The following is a 21,704-nucleotide window of genomic DNA, read 5'->3' as shown; positions in this document are numbered from 1 at the left end:
GCTCACAAAGCATCGTCTGCTTAGCCAGAGTAGGACGCAAACGTTTGCATCTCATCTGCATTTCCCATGCCAATATTCTTCCATCTACTTTATTGTTAGCCAAACTACCTGTATATGTCGCACTCACAAGTTTCTCAATTATTTCTTTTTGCGCATCCAATCTAACATAGCGTATCTCAGCTGGCATCTCTCCACTGGTAATTAGGCTGACCGAATTTACGTTGAAGATTCGCGGTATAAAAACCGACAGGTACGCGTATTCATTCACATGAATAGCGTCAATAAAAACTTTAGCACTCAAATCCTGTTCAGACTTTCCTTCAAGCCACTCTTTCTGTAACTCGAATAAAGTTGTGGATGGCATCTGTTTCAAAATAAATGAAATCTTATTCACAACGTCTCTCCAATGCGCCAGAAGCCGGATAGCTGATACAACCTGCGTCTTCAAACGCATATCAATACTATTGTCCACCGTTCTCAGCACAGACTGAAGGCTCATACGACCATCTGCAGGTATGACTTCAACTCTGGATAGTTGGTGCCAGTCATCCAGTTCTCCCATGTGCTTGATTATAGGCAACAATTCTCCCAACGTTTGGCAGCTTTTTCTCTCATCTCCATCAAGGTACTCAATCTTAGCAAGAAGCACCAGACTTGGCAACATTTCGCAAACAAGCTTTGAGAGAAACATGGTTGCACTTAACTTATTCAAATTATTTGTCTCGTTCCAGAACAGCTTTCTGTTTATGGCCTTGGAATGCTCACCAGCCGCTACCAGGTTCAAGTGTCTTGAGTTCTGGCTGGTATAGATAGGAATTCTGTCTAAGGCCCAGTCTAATGAGTTTATACATCTCCCAAACTCAAGCTGCAGTGAAAGCATATTCACTAAGTTTAATTTGAACCTCGGTTCATTATCAATAAGACGAATTAAGTCTGCAAGTGGCATGTCTTCACTGTTGAGAAACACATTCTTCGACGCTCTGCCCACACTCAACGTTGGCAACTCAACACGCGACATTATCAACACCAGCCTGGATGCGGAATTGCTAACCAACGCGCTTACAGGTAGGCCAGGTTTGACTTGATTTCTTTCATCCAAAGGTTGTTTGTGGCGGCCGTTTTCTTCAGTGCTCAATAACTTTTGATTCATTGTTGCCGCCGTAACCAACCTGCAAAAAAAACAATATAATTAAATTACAGCATAAGAATTTAATGTATAAACCTAGCATTAAATTCTTCTTCGGTAAATCTTTTTTTATAACACCATGAACAGCAGCAATACAAAACTACCAACATAGGAATTATACCTAACAACAACATCAAAGCAATCAATACAAACTTGGCAAACAATGGTAGTATATCTTTAAACAAATGTTCTAGACCAAACCAAGAACCTGTAACTTGTTCGAAAAATGACAACTTATGATCAACAAAATCCAATTTAGAAGCCTGTCCATTAAAATCCTCAAAATCTTCTAGACCCTGATATCTAATAGTCTTATTAAAATCAGCAATAAACACCTTCTCATCATTCAGAAAAATCTTCTGTCCCACATGTTCAGATCTCTCATTCTTAATGTGAAGAATCTCGAGTCCCTGCCCCTGATTTCCAAGAAACAAATTAGCTGTCAACTTCAAAAATACCGGACTTTGAGAACAATTCAACAATTTTATTTCCTCTACTGTAACAATCATTCTGCTATACTCTTGTATCCCAACTGTTTCACCTTTATACTCCACCAATAAATGTCCTACAGCACAACCATAATCCACACCTAACTTTACTGGAATTTCAACCGCTGTACATTTCTCATACTTAGCAATTTCTCCCAGGTATACAATTCTGAAACCATGATGCAACTGTACATTTGATCTAACCTCCGTTTGAGCACATCTAGAAATACTAAGAAGTTAAATCAAACCTGGCTTCTTGTTTCAAGAGGTCTCCAAAATAATTTCTAACAGCCGCCTTCGGTTCCTCTAAAAACTTAATACCTTCCAATTCTGTTACAAAAATCTTAAAATCCAAATGCTGCAAAACAAATTTCTCCATTCCCATAACTTTAACTAAAATATTCCTCTCTGAGTTAGAAACAAAAAGTTGATCATTCCATGTAGTTAGATTGAATGTATCTTGAAAAACTACCTTAAAATTACTGGCCGGTTTTCGTACTACATATGGATAATAACGTGAAGTTGATGTTGCCCACAAATGATTTTCTTCAAAATTCGCCACAATTGTCTTTTTATCATAATCCATAACAACATTGAATATTTTCTCCACCAACATCATTAAAAGGTGACAATGTTCCATTAACCGTAAAACTGTGAACAGTTGGCAAATCTATATTCACTTTAAAACTAATACCATCATATTGATACTTGCCAGAATGGAAAACCCTTCTACATTCATCCATACTTAACTCTACCTGTGTTTCATGTGGCACGTCTAACACGTGCACATGACTCGCAGTGCCGCAGTACCAGCGCTCCAACTTTAGCCTAACCTCACAACTAATAGCTTCCGATAAAATAAAATCAGTTTCAGCCAATCCAAGTAATTCCACAGATCTGACCAGTTCCATCCTATCATGCAAACAGGCAGCTGATCTAAGCTCAACAGCACTTATCTGAGAACAATCATAAGCCGCTAACCGTGGATCCTGTGACACATACATACAACCAACAATTACAAAACAATATGTCTGCATCACAACAAAAAATAGCAAAATATCCAAGTACCTGACACCGCCTCTATCCTCCTTGGATTTTTTCACAGGTATCGGTCCAGAACGTCCACTCTTCGAACTACAAGCGTCAGGTGACCGTTTTCTCATTCCACGATCATTTCCTTCTCTTCTGTTTAATCAATTTTGCAAGATTTCTAGTTACTACATCTGCTACAGAATAACGTTCTAATCTATCTTTATCCCTACTTTGTCTATCCTCATCCAATCTTTGTAATTGTACTTCATTTGTAGAACCTTTAGGACGACCCTTCACAGGAATAGTTTCAGACATTTTTTGCGATTTTGCATTATCTAATGATCTATCCAAATCATCCTCCTCAACATCCCTGCCCCGTTTAACACTTCCCCTCCTTTGTTCCAAATTTACAATTTTATTCTGAACTTTTGAAAAAGTATCTTCTAAAATACTCATTCGAGACTCTAATTCTCTAGCAGATTCCATGTTAATATCCTCTACACCCAAACTGTTGTCTATTAAACTATTATCATTCGAATAATCCCCGTTGAAAACACTATCTTTACTAATAGTAGAATATGTAGAATTTAACTTAGTTTTGTCATCAATATCTACACTCTCAGAAATATGAGTACTTTCTAAAGTATCACTAAGATCCTCAACTAAATCATCTAAACATTCATTATCTTTAGATACATTTGACCTTGGCTGTGACAAGCCCACACCCAAGAACGAATCTTCAAAAGAATTTTGCGTTACCTGTTGTCCATCCTTCCGCTTTCTAACCACTTCTGGACTAGAGCCACAACTATTTTCTTCTTCTGTAACGCCTGAACAAGATAAATTTCTTAAGGTATTGGGAAAGTCATAGTTTATTTTCAAGTCATTGTCCACAGAAAAAAACTCATCTGTAACCACTAAGTCAATCTTTTCGTCCGGAGTCAAATCTAGAGTACTTTCTATAACATATATTTTATCCCTTGGCACGATTCTAACCCCTTTGTCTTTCAGTCTACACTTCTCTAAAGGTTGAACCTCAAACAAACTGTCAGAAATTACTTTGGTTACTAGACACGGACCCTCCCATAAAGAACAGAGTTTACGAGCCACACCAATCGTAGTGACGTCATAATAAATATAACAATAGGAATTTATAGCTATCGGTCTACCTATCCTTTCTGTATTTTCTACCTGTAAATACTTCTCAGTTCTCTCCTGTCCTGTTCTCCAATTTCTGTCGAGACAATCCAACAGTTCTGAAAAATTCATATATTTAATCTTGGTGCGTGTTAAAGGATCAAATGCATCCAGTGGAAGCTTAGGGTTGCATAAGAAAAACTTAAAATACGGGGAACATCCCAGCCTCCGATTAAAAGAAGTGTTCATACAAAATTGCGTAGCTTTAAGTTTATGAGCCCAATCTCCATCCTGAAAACGTAAATCAGTCTTAAGAAACGAATACACCGATTGGTTGTATCTTTCACTAAAATTCAAATTTGCTGAGCGGGGAGGGATAAAGATCTGTTCAATTCCCAATCTCAAACAAACTTCCCTAAAAACTTTCGATTTAGAACTTTGAGCATTGTCAGTCCTAATCCTCTTGCACAATCCCCAGACAGAAAATAAGTTAAACTTCAAGCATTCGATAATTGTTTCAGCTTTAACATCCTCAATAGCAAACAACCACACATATCTAGTACAACTGTCAACTACTATCAAAATATGTTTACAAATGACTCCATTATATTCACACTCATTTAAAGGACCTAACGCATCTATGGCTAACTCTGCCATAGCCTCCCCAGCCAAAGGTGAAAATTCAATGGTATGATTATGTCTCGGTTTTTTACGCCTATTCAAACAAATAACACAATTGGCAACTGCCGCAGCTGCATATTTAGACACATAGGGAAAAATAAAGTGTCTGTTTATCTTACTCAAGGTTTCCAGGTAACCCCTATGTCCCGCTGTAACATCTGCATGAGCCAACAGAAAAACTTTATTATACATCCCGATAGGTACTACTACCCTCTCTATAAATTGAAATTCTTTCTGGAGCCGCATAGGTGAAGTCAAAATAATTAAACCGTTACGAAAACTCAAGTGTTCGAAAAACCTCAATATTTGTTTACCACGGTAAGGCATTTGAGACAATTCTCTGGACGTCGGTTTAATGTTATTTACAATGAATTTTCTTACCTCCACTAAAACAGGATCCTTCTCCAGACTACGACTGAATTCTCTTGCCTTCAATTTGTCCGCAATTTTACTGGCTGTCTCTGCTCCAATACCTGCAATAAGACATAATTTAGGATCTTCTAATTGATATACAGTGTCTAATATTAGCTCTCCTTGTTCGTCTGTCGATAATTTAGATATCCTATCTTTACTATCCACTAACGTAGTACGTGACAATATATCAACATTAGTATGCTTCTTGCCTTGCCTATGTACAACCTCATAACTGAAGGTGGATAAGAAATTTATCCACCTTATGGTGAGACCAACAAAATATCCATTTTGTCTCCAAGTAGATAGATGTTTCAGTGCAGCTGAATCAGTTCTAACAATAAATTTCTTGTGTCTCAAATAACATTCAAATCTTTCAACAGCATTTACTAATGCACATAATTCTCCTTTATGTGCTGCATAATTGGCTTCATGAGTTGAACAAACACGTGACCAACACGATATCATCTTTTCTTGACCATTTTGTTTTTGACTTAATACTGCAGACATAGCTGTAGACGACCAATCTGTATCCAGCACAAATGGTTCAGCCTCCATCCTCCAATCTGGAAATGATTTACTGATTTCTTCACAGAACAATTCTCTAGTCTTTGTAAAAGCTTCCATACTTTTTTCATCCCATTCTATTTTACTACTGTTTCTGAATTTGTTCAATGGTGCCGTAATATCAGAAAAATTCTTAAAATATGAGCCATAATAGTTTATGAAACCAGTAAATCTTTGAATATCTTTGCCTGTTTCAGGTACTGGCCAACTTCTAATTTTTTCAATATATGCCTGATCCATGAATATGCCTTCTGCATTTATAATATGACCCAGAAATTTCACTTCCTCTGCAAACAATGTACATTTTCCAAGATTAATCTTGAGTCCTGCTTCACAGAAAGTTCGTAGTAGTATATTCAGATGCTCCAGATGTTCCTCCGCATTCATGCTATGCACCAGAACATCGTCTAAATAGACGAGACAAAATGCTCTCAATTCAGGGCTCAAATCCATTACTCTATCCATTAATTTTACAAATGCACTTGGAGCATTGGTCAAACCGAACGGCAGCCTCTTGAAGCAGTACTGCCGCCCGTTAGAACAAAATGCGGTATATTTCCTAACAGATTCTTTCAAATGCATCGAATTATATGCCGAAGTGAGGTCAATGGACGTAAAAATCTTCTTTCCTCCCAGTTTGTCAAATAATTCACCAATGTTAGGCAAAGGATAACATATCCTCTCAGTTATCTCATTCAACGAGCGATAGTCCAGGACAAACCTAACCTTCACCTCGTTAGTGTTCCCCACCTTCTTCTTAACAGCAAAGATTCCAGAATTAAAAGGTGAATTACATTCTTCAATAACATCTGTTTCCAACCATAAATCAATTTGTTCTTTTAGTTTCTCTGCATGATGAGGATTAAGTCTAATCATTCTATTCTTGAAAGGTTGAGCTCCAGGAACCAACTGAATATCATACTCCTCCAAAGTACAAGATCCAATATCAGTAGGTTCAACTGATAATGCCTTGAAATTCTTCAGGAACAAACCAACTATTCTTCCTTTCAAAGAAACATTATCTTTCAAAAACGGAACTTTATCTAACTTCAATTTATCTTTAATAAAACGAATTTTCTTTAATGTAGTTGACACATCTTCTTTAACCCTATTCTCCTGCAACATCGCTATTTTCTCCGCCAAAAACAAGTTTCCAACCAGAGTACCAGCAGGAACAGATTTCTTAATAGTCTCAAAATTCGTAATTTTAGTCATAATTCTACCGTTTTTTCCAATCTCCGTAATTCCTTCATTTATTAACAGATTATTCCGGCTACAGTAACCTTGTCTAGGAGCTATATAACACAACTGTCCTTCAGGCATATTTCCTTTAGTTGAAACTTCTACCACAACTGTGCTTAATGCTGGAATTTCTATTCGATCTTTCAATGAACAAATCCATTTTTGTTCTTGTAATTCAGCTACATTAACTTCAGGTTTCCTAGTTCTTGCCTTCTCAATCTTTTCCAGAACAGTATGAACCAAATTCTTCACTACAATCTTACGTTTAGCCACCAGATTCACACTGATTCCATGCATCTCAATTCTGTTACCATCTTTCTCAAATATCGTCTTCACGTGATTTCTGTTAAGCCAATGACTGCCTAGGTTCATAGGTACAGTCATGCCAGAAATCACATAGCAATCTTCTTTAAAACTGTGGCCTCCAATCTGAAATTCAACATTCCGAACAACACCGTCAATCTTGATGCTGGAACCCTGCACTCCTGATGCCTTTGAATCCGTCTCTTCAATCGTACATTCGAGTTTTCGAGCTAACACTTGAGAGATGAGGCAGCCACGGGCATTACCGCTGTCCACTAAGGCCAGGATCTCCATGTCACCAATCTTCGTTGGAACGTAGACTTCAGCCGCCATCTCAGATTCTTCATGAAAATTAGAAAATAGCTATCTAACCAACACCAACAGTTATGAGGTTGTAACTATCCAATTTTCCTACTAAATCTAATTTTCTATCTATTTCATAAAATAAAACAAATCACTCACCGACAATTTCAACGTCAAAACAACAATGGTTCAATTCAAAACTAGGTCTCAGTCACCACCAAAACTTCTCTACGGCCGATCTAAAATATTACAAACATTTTAGATGCCACTCAATAAATAAATTACTTTAACAGGTATTAATATCTATAACAAATGTTTATCAATATTGATCGATTTTTCTAACAGATAGTAATATATATATAATATTAATCAAATGTTGAACATCATAAAGTAAAATCTTAACAACTAAACTCACCATCAAGTAATAGTGTATCTCAACCACCACAGCTACTCCTCTTTCCGACCAATCTAAAACATAATACAATTATTTTAGATGCCATACTTAAATGTTATCACTTAATTATCAAAGATGTATTAAGAAATATAATATTAATCAAATATTTGTCGATTACCAAGCAACTAAAAATAAATAATTCTTAATACAATATATATTTTCTAATACAATAAAATCTTTACCTAATTATTCTATGATGATCAGAATAATAACTTATATCTTGCACAACTAATTTTATGTATTAGATTTTTGAAAGTCGAAGCTCAACTAACTATTCTTCTCTATACCTGAGAGCACTTTCTTGCGCAGCTCAACTTTCTTGCGCAGCTCAACTTTCTGCGCATGGAACACCCAACTCCTGCTCATCATTTCAGCTACCTCTCTCCACCACCCCATCTTGCGCATACCAGCTCCGATAGATAGTGCAAACTTTCCTTGCAAATTTTGCTCACTCCCTCCTTCTCCTCAAAAGAGAGACAGCTCCACCACTCTTGCGCATACCAACTCCGAGAGACAGCGCAAATTATTTTTGCAAATATTTGCCCACCCCCCCTTCTTCATGAAGAGAGACAACTCCACTCAAATATCTAATGCATTATAACAATTTTGCTTCATGAAATTCTAAGCTTCATAAAAATTTTGCTGAATCAACATTACTAAATCGCAATATAATTGTTTTAAAATTAAATACTTAGAACCATAATACTGACTCAACTTTTAAAACAATTTTCACCTTTTCATCAAAATTCTAATACTTTTAAAATATCTAATTTCAAATTTTTATCCAATTTTCATAAAATCACGATATTAACATTAAATAAAATTAACTTTCTTCCATTAACAATTTTACAAAATTGTATTCCTATTTCGTTGAAATTAATCCATTTTAATTCTTTATTATTCTTATCTCTGTTAGACTCCACAACAGTCTGAAACAAAAATAAATTTATCTAATTATATTGTAACAAAACATAACCAAAAAAAAACTAAAGCACATATTTTGATTTCCATAATAACATAATCTCATAAACTCATATACGATAGTAAACAACATGTTATCTTTCCATAATTCAAATAAACCATCAAAATAAGTCTATCACAATTTTAGAGTTGCTTCGTTCACTCCTTTATCATTAATTTTGTTTTGTTGTTGTTTATTTACAACGCGCATAAATCCAAACAATGCCGCGTAACATGTAGAAAATGGAATAAGGTTTTAGTGGTCTTAATACATACAAAATATTAATACCATAAAATGTCATCTATAATAGCACTATTCCATGCATCAACCTCCGCTACAAGGTCATCTTCATAATCGCATGCCCCTAAACCATCAACATACGACACTTCCTTCGTATCCTCTTTATCTTTCACCCCTCCTTCAACTTCACCGACCAATTTCTTCTTATCAGTGCCATGTTCATCCTTTTTAAAACTCTTTTGCCCCGTCTTATAGGGAACAAAAGGCTTGTTTCCCCACCGTAAATAGTACTTTCCTTTAGGATTAGGTAACTTTTTATCTCTAATATCAAAGCATTCCCTCATCATATAACAAGTAAAACCACCTTGAATTGCGCCAATTAGAGGAATAAGTTCAGCTGGTCCGTCAAATTCATCAGCCAAATCAATTTCACATTGATTTATCTCATATGAAAAATTATCTTCATCACTAACCTGATCGATAGTCACAGGATTTAACTTAGAACCAACGCCACCAACCATTGTCTTAGCCAATGCCATCTGGTTCGTCGTACATCCTCTAGCCATTGATCCTGAAATTTGATTAAATTGTAACCCTTTAACAATCAGCTGTGCTTTAACTATTAACTCAGTTCGAAACTTAGTTATCATTCGCACTTGTCCGTCACGCTCCAAATCTAACGAAAATTGACGCATTTGGTTAGCCAAAACTGGAGATAAAATCACATTACACACTTGAGAATAAAAATCCATAAACATATCATCAGTTGGTTTCGGATAAGCACGTTTCCAGAATGATAATATCTTATCAAAAAATGCATCAATCTTATCATTTTCATGTTGCTTAACACACAAATACGCATCTTTACACACATTTTTCATGTCGGGTGGTAAAAATGTCTCTCGCATCTTGCACAAATATCCCTTTAATGTTAATCGTCTATTCTCCATATCAGCAGGTTTTAGCGTATAACCACAAGCGGTTCTCACACCCACACACTTTTCAAACAGAATTTCCTTACACACTTGATGATTAGTCATATGATACCGTCTAGTAGTCATCCAAAATCTCTCCAAATAATCATCAAAGAAAATCACATCATCGTCTACTAAAAATTCAGGCGCATTTTTTCTGAACTGATCATCAAGCTTAGCACACGTTTCATTGTACCTATGAACATTCTCCTCCCCCTGCGATATATACGAAGATCTATCTGGCACATAAACAAGAGATTTACACCAACTAACCTGTGGTTCACTCAGCCCCGCCTCGAAAAAATTGAGCGTGTTAAAATCCTCTGCTTTAACCTCAGAAATGGCTGGCCACCACATGAGAACTCCATTGTAGATATTATCCGCAGCATCAACTCTAGACAGCTCCCATAGCTTTATGATCTTATCATCTTGATCTTGCATTCCTCCAAAAATAGTTCGAGAGCCACTAACAAACAATCCAGGCTTCTCCTCCGGCACAGATCCTCCAGCAGTCCTCTGCCAAGGCATAGAGTTATTCAGATTATTCTGCTGTGCAATTCTATCCAAAATTCGTTGCTGGCCAGTCATAAACTCATCAACAACCGTCACATTTTCGGTTTTGATGTCACCTTCAACATCAGGCACCACTACTTTAGTAAGGCGTTCTTCGAAATAGTCCATACGAGTAGCTAATCCAGTAACTGCAGAACTGTTGGTATCAACATTATCCGTCAACTCCTGAATTTTCTTCTCCAGCGGCGCTATACGCCCACCCAGCTCCGCCGCCACATTATCAATTCTAGTCCCAAGAGCATGAACCTCCTTAATCAAATACACATCCTTCTCCTCCTGAGACAACTTCCTCCACTCAGCAATGTCCAAGCTCATTGTTCCACCACAAAAAATGCCTGAACAAACTAAAAAGAAAAGAAATAATACAATTAAAAGAAAATCTGAGCCGTAGATTCGTACTACACTACTGCGCCAAAAATGACGTGTAGTAATAATAGAAATAAACAGCTAAATATTCTAATAAAGTGTATTAATTCAAAGACAGATTAAACATACAAATAGATATTAATTATTATAACAAGGTTAACACTTTTAGGTTCGTGCCGAATCGCAGAGCAAAGACTTGCTCCAAGATAGGTGACACAAGAACTAAAAGTTAATATATAAAATACATACAATGCTCTCAAGGCAGGGAGGAAGGGAGGAAGGGACACTATGGATTATTGGAGCACTATGAGTTTTAAACATTTATCCCTTGGAAGACTTGAGCTCATATATAGACATTTATTTCCTATATAGATCTGACATGGATCTTGAAGCAATAATGCAGGCTGTTTTGTAAATGTTAAAAATTGGAAGAATCTATTAAATAAAAGTTATCGCAAATATACTTAGTAAATAAAAGAGGTTTGGTGCTTTCACTCTAACTTTTTGTTAGTAGCGAAGCTACTCTATAATTCACAATGTCCGTCCGTCTGTCTGTCCGTAATTAATGAATTGGGGGAAACGTGATTTTCTCGGCTCCTATAAAAGATAGAGAGCTGAAATTTTTTGACAACATTCTCATCAATAAGGAGCACAATTAACTATAAAACATCAATGGTGGCGGTCGGACTGCTTTTTAGCAGGTTTTAGGCTATTTTTTATATTTTCCAAATTTTCCTCATATCTTTGGTATTTATGGTCCGATTAAAAAAAATTTTTTAGTTAAAGATATCAAAATTAAATTTCCCGTCATTTGAAGAAAACAACAATGACAGTCAGACTGCTTTTTTGCAGGTTTTTGGCTATTTTTATATATTTCACAATTTTACCCATATCTTTGGTGTTTATGGTCCAATTTTCAAAAATTTGTCAGTTAAAGATATTAAAATTAAATTTCTGGCGTTTTAAGAAAAGAAACAATGGCGGCCAAACTGCATTTTAGCAGGTTTTTGGCTATTTCTATATGTTTGACATATTTGCCCATATCTTTGGTATTTTTGGTCCAATTTTAAAACTTTTTTGCATTAACAGTTTCAAAATATTTTTTCCATCGTTATGTGCATCTAGTAATTTACTTTAACCGTCTTCATCATACAAAATAAAACAAGGTTTCGTGTTTATTTTCTCCAATAAATCTGTTCTTGATTTTAATAAATACACTTTAAATCTACTTCTACATATTCCCATCCACAATTTTTTTGTGCTTCGCTACTTATGGATGTTGTCATCCTTGTTGGACTATTATTTAAAAAAAATAATTGGTCCTTGGGGCTGGGAGGCTTTAACCCTGCAGAGAACCACTCATAATAAATAATATCTCGTATAACCCCTACTGAAACAAACTTAACCGAAGATTAACCGTTCTTAAATTCTCAAAAAGTTGTTTCGTAATCCATATGCTTTCAAAGGGAAACTGGTAGATTTTTTTTTCTTGTTTTTCTTGGGCATGATTGTTCTTGCTAAATTTATTATGAATTTTACATTTAGAAATTTTAAAATTTTCTTAAAATGTATAAAAACAAGGATGACAACATCCATAAGTAGCGAAGCACAAAAAATTGTGGATGGGAATTCGTAGAAGTAGATTTAAAGTGTATTTATTAAATCAAGAATAGATTTATTGGATAAAATAAACACAAAACCTTGTTTTATTTTGTATGATGAAGACGGTTAAAGTAAATTACATACTAGATGCACATAACAATGGGGAAAAAAATATTTTGAAACTGTTAATGCAAAAAAAGTTTTAAAATTGGACCAAAAATACCAAAGATATGGGGAAATATGTCAAACATATAAAAATAGCCAAAAACCTGTTAAAAGGCAGTCTTACCGCCATTGTTGTTTTGTTAAATGACAGGAAATTTAATTTTGATATCTTTAACTGGAAAAATTTCGAAAATCGGACCATGAACACCAAAGATATGGAGAAAAATGTAAAAAATATAAAAATAGCCAAAAACCTGCAAAAAGGCAGTCTGACCGTCATCGTTGTTTTCTTAAAACGACGGGAAATTTAATTTTGATATCTTTAACTGAAAATTTTTTGAAAATCTGACCATAAACACTAAAGATATGGGGAAAATTTGGAAAATATAAAAATAGCCTTAAATCTGCTAAAAAGCAGTCTGACCGCCATTGATGTCTTATAGTTAATTGTGCTTCTTAATGATGAGAATGTTGTCAAAAAGATTCAGCTTTCTACCTATTATAGGAGCCGAGAAAATCACGTTTCCCCCAATTCATTAATTACGGACAGGCGGACGGACAGACGGACGGACGGACAGACAGACGGACGGACGGACGGACGGACGGACGGACATTGTTAATTATAGAGTAGCTTCGCTACTTTAAAGTTTTGTTTCTGTTGACTTGCTAATTATAGTTGTTTTCCTACTTGTTTACTAATCAAGTGCAGTTTGAAATATTCCCTTATTCTGTTTTCAAATTTAAGCTTCTCTTAATTCTAAAACATGCAGTTTCAAAAATATCGGCTATGAGGACACAACCCAATCTTTCCCGATTTTGTATAATATTTTGAGAAACACGACTCCAGTGACGTCATATTTTTCTTTCCCGAAAAAGGGAAGGGGGGAAGAAAATCTCTTCAAAAGAGGTGGGGAAAATACCCTTTTCTCCCATCTCTTTTTTTCTTCCCCCTTTCCCTTTTTCGGGAAAGAAAAATATGACGTCACTGGAGTCGTGTTCCTCAAAAAATTATACAAAATCGGGAAAATTTGGGTTGTGTCGGCTATGAGGTGTTCACCTAAAATTTGTTAACTTTTTATATAATATCTTTATCCTATTCATATGATTTTTGAAACAATGATTCAAAGAACAACACGGTACAGTATTTAAAGTAAAAATGTAAGTATGTCTTCAAATCAAATCCAGTATTTGCGCAACTTTGCTGAAAGTTTTGTTAATAACTTTAATATATTGTTTATTATATTTTGATACTCTACAGAGTTCACGTTCGTTTGTTCTACCGTTTCATTTCAGAGCTTCGCTTTTATGGATGTTGTCGTGTACAGGTTTCTATAGGTTAAATTTAACATAAAGCAGATACCACACACAGGCTAAAGCAAAATAAAAACTTAACATTTCTTTTTCTGTCATTTTTATCTCTAGGTTAGTCAAGATCATTATGCTTAATTAAGAAGATAACATTTTGGATACATAAAAAAGTAAAAGAAAAAAAGTAGAATTAAAATAAAAAAAATCGATTGCATACAACAGCAGCAAAGCAGTTTTGCACCAGTCAAAAAACATAATTCTAATCGTTACTAACCTACCCACTGATAAGGGTTGCATGTAGAGTTGTCCTATTTGTAAAAATTCGTTAATATTTACACCTTAATTGTATGTAGAGAACTTTTTTTGAAAAATTTTTTTTCAAATATTTAAATATATCTCAAGAAATACAATACGCTTTTTAACAATAAGGCGATAACATAAAAATTTAGACAATTTAACACTTTACCGTAAAAAAAGTCCAGACGTTTTAATATTTTTATGTTTGTTTTCCTGTCAGCGCTATAAAAGCTTTTTTCAATCCTCGGTATTTTTTAATCTTTTTTTAGCGATAAATTTTTATTCTATAAATTTATACTGTGATAAAAAAAACCAGTGCGATATCTCTTATATTTCCTATTATATAAGGTAGTAAGGTTCTAATGTCTGTAGAGAACCTAGTAATAGTGTCTGACTGATTATGACGTAAGAAAAAAAATTAGCCAATGAGAGGCCACTATAAATTTTACCATTGGTCAATAATGACCTCTCATTGGCTAATTTTATTCTTACGTCATAATCAGTCAGACACTATACTACTAAGGTTCTTATTTATGACTTGGAATTGTTGTAAGCTTTATTTCAAAAGCTAACCATTCGAATAAAGAGCCCCGAAAAGCTAGAGACAAAGCTGCTAGTTATAATCTATTGAGGTATTTTAGAATTTAACAAAGCATTTGATTTATACACAAGTAACTAGTAATAATTATTTTCAATTGTAACAGAAATCAGGGAGGGAGGAGACATTGGGCTGTTTAAACACTAATCATATTCCTTTAGATTATTGAACAGAAATGCTATTATCATTTCAGGTCTTATTGTTTGTCAGAATTGGGTAAAGAATGTTTAAATTTGTCATAGATTAATTGTACTTAAAATATTGAATGGGGTATTTCAATCCAGTTTTTTGTCTAGGAATGAATATTTTTTGCCCGAGGGAATAAATGATGGAGCAATAACAAAAACTCATTTTTATGCTAAAATGTGGTTTAATTTTGGTTTTTAATTTTCATTTTTTTTCCCTGAGGTAGTCATTTTTTTTATTGAACATTAAAATTAAAAACAAAAAAATTTTCCAAATTAAATAGAAAAATCTTTGAATTATTGGTCAATTTAATTTCAAAGATTTTTTTCATAGTAAAAATTTTTTTTTTTTTTTAATTTAGAAAAAAAATCTTCTTTACCATTAAAAAAAAATAGATGTATACAGGTATTTTTATACATATTTATAGCAATAAAAAAAAATCTTTTGTTGTATTTCTGCTAGTCCCATTTTTAGTAATTTATTGAAGGTTACTTAACAAAATTCCGTTCCTTTTTTCAGCAGTCTCACCTTAGCCGGTAGCATGGCTGCAAAATGTTTATAAATGTGCAGGTTGTAATAAAAGAAGTTGCTGCTTTTTTTAAAAAGTAAAGAATAAAGACACGGGGTAAGAATGATAAGAATCAGTTTAGAAATGTTCAACATTATTCAATATAGAGTTAAAATTGACCAACCATATCTAATATTTTATTTTTATCTTAGCGAGTTTCATTTGTTTACTTTGCCTGTCAGTCCTTGAGGAAAGTTCTTAGCTTTAAAATTTCAGATTAACTGCACTTCATGGTAAAATATTCCTTGCAACGAATATTTCCAAAAATCTATGAATTGTGAAGGCTGCTAGCTGCCAAACGACTGAACGTACAGATCATGCCCACACACCATTTTAAGCGGCATAAAAAGGCCTACAAATAATCTGGGATAGCTAAGATTCAATGATGCACAGGGAAAGCTCCATGGTAGAAAAAACGCGTATAATAGGTCTTTTTCGCGCATTTCTCTGCACTGCGATATAATTGTGCGTTATTGATTCATGGCTATTCCAGGTTATTTATAGGCCTTCTTATGTCGCTTAAAACGGTGTACGTTCAGCCGTTTGGCAGCTAGCAGCCTTTAAAATTCATAGATTTATGGAAATGTTCGTTACCAGGAATATTTTACCATGAACTGCAGTTGATCTAAAATTTCTTGTGAGGATTTGCATAAAAAAATACTAAAACGGCCAAAATTTAGCAGTGAATAAGTTTTCGTATAAAAGTTTGTGTTAAGCCTCAATGAAAACTCTAATTTTTTCTATCTAATACATACAACATCAAATTTTATTTGGCCACAGTTCAAGGATTAGACTTTGAAAAAGTGAAGCTTTTATACATTTATGTTCAGCAAAGCTACATTATATCTCCATCTTTCTGACTATTAGTCTTAATGATTATGGAAAAATGTTATTAGATTAGCTTCGAAATGACAGAAATTAAAAAACTTTTTAAAATTAAAAAAAGAAGATACAATATTTTGGTTCTCCTTGTTAAATTAAATAATTTTGCTTAAAATATCCTTAAGCTTGAGTAATATAAATATTTCTATTAGTCATTAAATGAAGGTTTAATTAAAAGAATATATATTCAGGGGGGAGACGATTATTTGTTTTTTGAGGGGGGGGGGGGGATTTCTTTCTAGGGGTGATTTTTCTTCGGAGGATGGAGGTAGGCTCTCCAAAAATAAAATAAGAACTACCCTAAAATTATAAATTGGTTCTGATGTTAGGGAGATCCTTTGCTATAGTTACACAAACGTCCTGTTACTTTACAATAAGGATATCTATCTATATCTTTTTCTCTATCTACCTACCTATGCCCTTTTCTGCTTCTAATCTTATTGGTTTGTCTATTATTATGTTTAAAAAGTTCAAAGTGAGGTATTATTCACAAAGAAACTGAGAGCAAGGACGATTATATGTAATAAGCAAAAAAATTGTTTGTGTTTTTGTTCGTGTTCGTATGTCCATCAAGATCTCGGAAAGCTTGGCAAGACTTTAGGAAAGCTTGGGTCGGTTTTATTCTTTTTCCCTTATACTAGCGGATACGCCCCTAGAGGCCTCTAAGGGGCACTTGAGGAGGGAAGAACCGAATTTTATGATACAATTTTTTTTTAGATTTTAAAAGAAAAAGTAAAAAAAAATTTGGGGGGGGGGGTGAATTTTTTTTTTTTTGGGGGGGGAGGGGGTTGCCTACCTCATTTTTAATTTTATTAAAACAATTAATTTTTTTGGGGGGGGGGTAATTTTTTCTATGGTTGATTTCTCTTGGGAGGGTGGTGGTACCCTTCCCCAAAATAGTTATAAACCTTCCCGGGACCTATGAGAAGCTACCCTGTTAAGAAGAACCCGATCGGTTCAGCGGTTAGCGAGATCCTTCGGTACAAACACACAGACAGACAAACAGACATCCTGCTACTTTAGTATAAGGATTGTCTTAGGACCACAAACGACCTTTGTAGCAAATAAGTATTTTTTTAAAGATTCATTTGGGTTAGGTATGGTTAAGTAAATGTAAAATATACCCACAAGGATAGTATACCGTACAAATAGGGTACTGCATGTTTAGAATCCGCAGGGGTTAGAATATTTCTATTCTTCAAAAATTGTAAATAAGAGTTGAGTAAAGACACAAAAAAACAATTGCCATTCTAGAGGAAAAGGAATTGATTATATATGAGTAGCTGAATAGTAAAAAAAGAAGAAAAATGTTTTAAATAAAGGAAAGTGTTTTCTAGAAAGAGTTGCAGTTTTTTTTAGCAGCAAAGTTGTTCTTTAGTTCAATTTCATTTGTGCTGTAAAGAGTAAAATGTCCTTTATTGTGTAATTACTTAAAACTTTTGAAAAGCTTAATTGATTATGTTGGGACTCCTCTCGAACTTGGCTAGGTTTTATGCTATTTTGTAATGACAAATTTAATAAAAATAGAAAGAAAACTTGGGGGGGGGGGGGGGGGTATATTCCATATGACTCTCATTTGGCCCATGACAGGTTGAGGCTTGAGCATGCGGAAAAAGGATAAGAGCATGAATACCCTTCCCCTTTTCATGGTAAAATACTACTTCCCCATCCCTAAATTTTTGAAGAAAATCTAGCAGACGAAACGATAAAACATCAACTGGCTTTTTGTATTTCAATCATAAATAAGAATGTGAATAAAATGAAAAGCAATATTTAACAAACAGCCGGTAGATGCGAGAATCAGCTGAATTTTATTTACAAAAAAGTTCCCCACTTTTTAGAAATTGAAGGATTGATCTTTTATGCACAAAATTTTTTTAATAAAAATTAGATTATATGTAATTTTTAATTAAAACATTACATATTTATATTTACTAACAAAATTTTTTTTTAATTCAAATATTATATTCTACATATTAAAACTTTACATATTAATTTTGCAATCCTCCCATTTGAAATAGCAATAAAATTTAGCGCGGCAACAGCGCTGATCAGGCCCCTAGGCCCACTGCCTATTTTCGTCTTCTAGTTGCTTCGATTCCTCTCTTTTATTTTTTTCTCTATGGGCTTGGGTTACTACCACTACCCCACCCCATGATTCTTGCAATTAATAAACACCAAATCTTGGTCCAGGGCAGGTTTTAATCCTTTTTTTGGATAGAATTCGCCCTTGTTTTTCTTTCTATTGTAATACAAAGCAAAAAAAGTTTGTAATTCTAAACTAAATTTCATCTTTTATCATTCGGATTTGGAGCATGAAGGGTTTTGTCACAATTCTTAGTCAAGTTTTTAAGAGCAAAGCTATTCTACATTTGTGTTTGTTCCGTAGGGTGTTGTCATTCTTAGATGTATGAGGACTCGGCAAATTATTTATGCCAAAGAAAGTTGACGGTATTGAACTATACCTGTTGGTCCAGTGATTTCAGAGATATTAAATGACAAACACAATATATATATATATATATATATATATAGCTACCATTGTTCATTGGATGCTTAGACATAAAAGAGGTAAAATTGAAATCATTTTTAAGTTTAATTTCTCTCTCTCTCTATTTCTCTCTCTCTCTCTATCTCTCTCTCTCTCTCTCTCTCTATTCTCTCTCTCTCTCTCTCTCTCTCTCTCTCTCTCTCTCTCTCTCTCTCTCTCTCTCTCTCTCTCTCTCTCTCTATCTCTCTAACTCTCTCTCTCTCTATCTATCTATCTATCTATCTATCCCCCTACTATACTACACTGTACTGACCAGCTGAGCTACTAACAAACATAGAACAAGCATATATACAAATATTCTAGTGACAGGAATTTGAAAGAAAAAATAATTTGTTCTAACTTTTCCATAAGTCATAAGTCAAAAAAATAAATTTTTAGGACATAATATTGTAAGAAAATACAAAAAATAGGCTACAAAAGAGTTTTCTTTGGTTGCCATATCCCTGTATGATAATACAAAACACATACTCACACACACAATCACACACACACACATACACACACTTACACTATTTCAAAGAGTGACGTTAAATACTAAAAATGCAGTTTGTATGCACGCATATATGTATTTTGATATTTAATATCATTTAGCGATGGATATATTATTGCTTGGATATTACACCAGATTTTCATGTCCTTTAATAAAGTTAAACACGCGGCGGGCTAAAAAAAACGATTCCCCCCTTTTAATCCCTTTATCCTATCCCCTCCAATACGTCTCGATGAACGAACAGGCCAATAAATGTGTTCTATGTTAGCAAGATAAATTGACGACAATTTTTCATAATATCCACATACATTCTACTACATCCATTAATTTATCATATCATATTCATAAATACTAAAATTTTATTTCACAACGATAACTTTAAATTGTAAAATATACGATACGACGCAATTTAAGTTTTTTAGATGTTAGTGGTGTAGAATATAATACTCATTACTCATATGTATATTGGTTTTATTCAATTTCATTTTAAGATCTAAGACTTGGAATGGTTTTAGGCTATTCTTCTAGCCCTATACTCTGCCCCTTTGAATACAAAACCCCTGGACTTCAGGTGGAAATTTATAGAAAGTCTTTGTGCCTGTCTGCACCGAAAGACCCCACCATCCTCTGAACCCATTTAGTTTTCCTTTACAGAGAAGCTCCTTAAAGGTCCTTAGGTAGAAGATCTTAAAGTACTTAAAACTTGAGCTTAGTATAACTCAACTTAAATTTAACTCACGATTTATTACAATTACATTCATAAATATGTTTTTTTTTGTAATATTCTCAATAATAATTATACAAACTTCCTACGTCATATTTTTTTATAATTATCATATAATTAACATAAAGATTAAGTTATCAGAAACTAAATATGCTTATTTATTTTTATTTCAATATAATTTCCAAAGAGAAATTTAGCGCCAAAAGAGAGGAGGGTGGCAGAGAAATATTGAAGACCAATAAAATTATTTTGGCGGCGTGGAGAAATTTCTTATTGGACAGCCTACTTGATAATTTTTGAGTAAGGGTATTTTAATGTGAATAACGAAGAAAAAAGAGGGAAGATATAAAAATACAGTGCGTCTTACCTAGATTTTATAAATGGATATAACATTACAGAAAAAATGGGAAGAATTTAACTTGGAAATTAAAGAAAGCCTGCAGGAAATTCACCACTTTAACTGTTGAAAGCCTGCCACATTTAGACCCTATACTCTAAATTTTAAGCCTTTAGCTTAAACAATAAAAAAAATTGTAGGCATTTTAAAATTATTTTTTTTTAGAAGTTAAGATCTTTAAAAAATTTCAACCCTCATACAAGAAATTTCAATAGCAAATTTCACCAGCTAGAATCAAAATAATTTGGGAACAAAGATAGAATGCCAGTAACTGAATACATTTTTTACAATAAAAAAACTCCTTTGCATTGTCAAAATCTATATTCTAATTTAATTTTATATGACAGGCAAAAACGATGAGAAATGAATAAAAAAATGATTTGTGCGTTTAAAACAAATTTATAAATATCAGGGATAAGGGATGGGAAACGTAGGAAAATATTATTTCAGGCCTATTTCAAGCCTAGGCCTATTTCTAGCCTAATAAACCAGTTTTGGGATAGCGCAGTGGTTCGTATAAAATGCTAATGAAAAAGCTGTGTGTGTGTGTGTAGATAAAGTATAGAATCAAATTCAGGTAGCTAGTTTAAAGTAAAAAACATAACTTTTTATAAACCTATATATTAATGGCTTTTGTTAAAATGAAGTTTTTTCTCTCCCAAAATTTTTTATCTTTTACTTTGGTAATTTGAACTGTCAGAAAGCTATTGTTGGGTTTCCCTCAGACAGATTTTAGTTTGTATTATTTGCATTTTTATTAATGAGTAAAAATTTTATTTGAAAATTTCATTGCTAATTAAAATTCAAAATAAATAAATAAATATGCACTTGGGTAACATTCTATCAAGTTCTTTGGATACTATACTGGATATAATGTAATGATATATCTGTACTGTGTTGTATTGTACAAAAATTAGGGTGAAGGTGTTGTATCAATTCCGTACTATATTTTAAGAATTCAAAATACAACATCTAATTTATAAACTACCAAATGAAAATTCGTAGCTACCTTCTTTCC

The 21,704-nt window shown here is 33.8% G+C and overlaps 1 protein-coding gene across 3 annotated transcripts in view; it reads left to right on the top strand.

Moving 5' to 3' along the window:
• Fntb (Farnesyl transferase beta subunit) overlaps positions 1–21,704 on the top strand; it is a 135,508-nt gene that overhangs the window by 63,992 nt on the left and 49,812 nt on the right. The window lies entirely within an intron of this gene.

This window comes from Acartia tonsa, chromosome 9, assembly GCF_053477335.1.
Source record: "Acartia tonsa isolate MP-2025a chromosome 9, ASM5347733v1, whole genome shotgun sequence".
NCBI classification, from domain to species: domain Eukaryota; kingdom Metazoa; phylum Arthropoda; class Copepoda; order Calanoida; family Acartiidae; genus Acartia; species Acartia tonsa.
The sequence above is the reverse complement of the archived record's forward strand: the minus strand, read 5'-3'. Positions and strand labels throughout refer to the sequence as shown.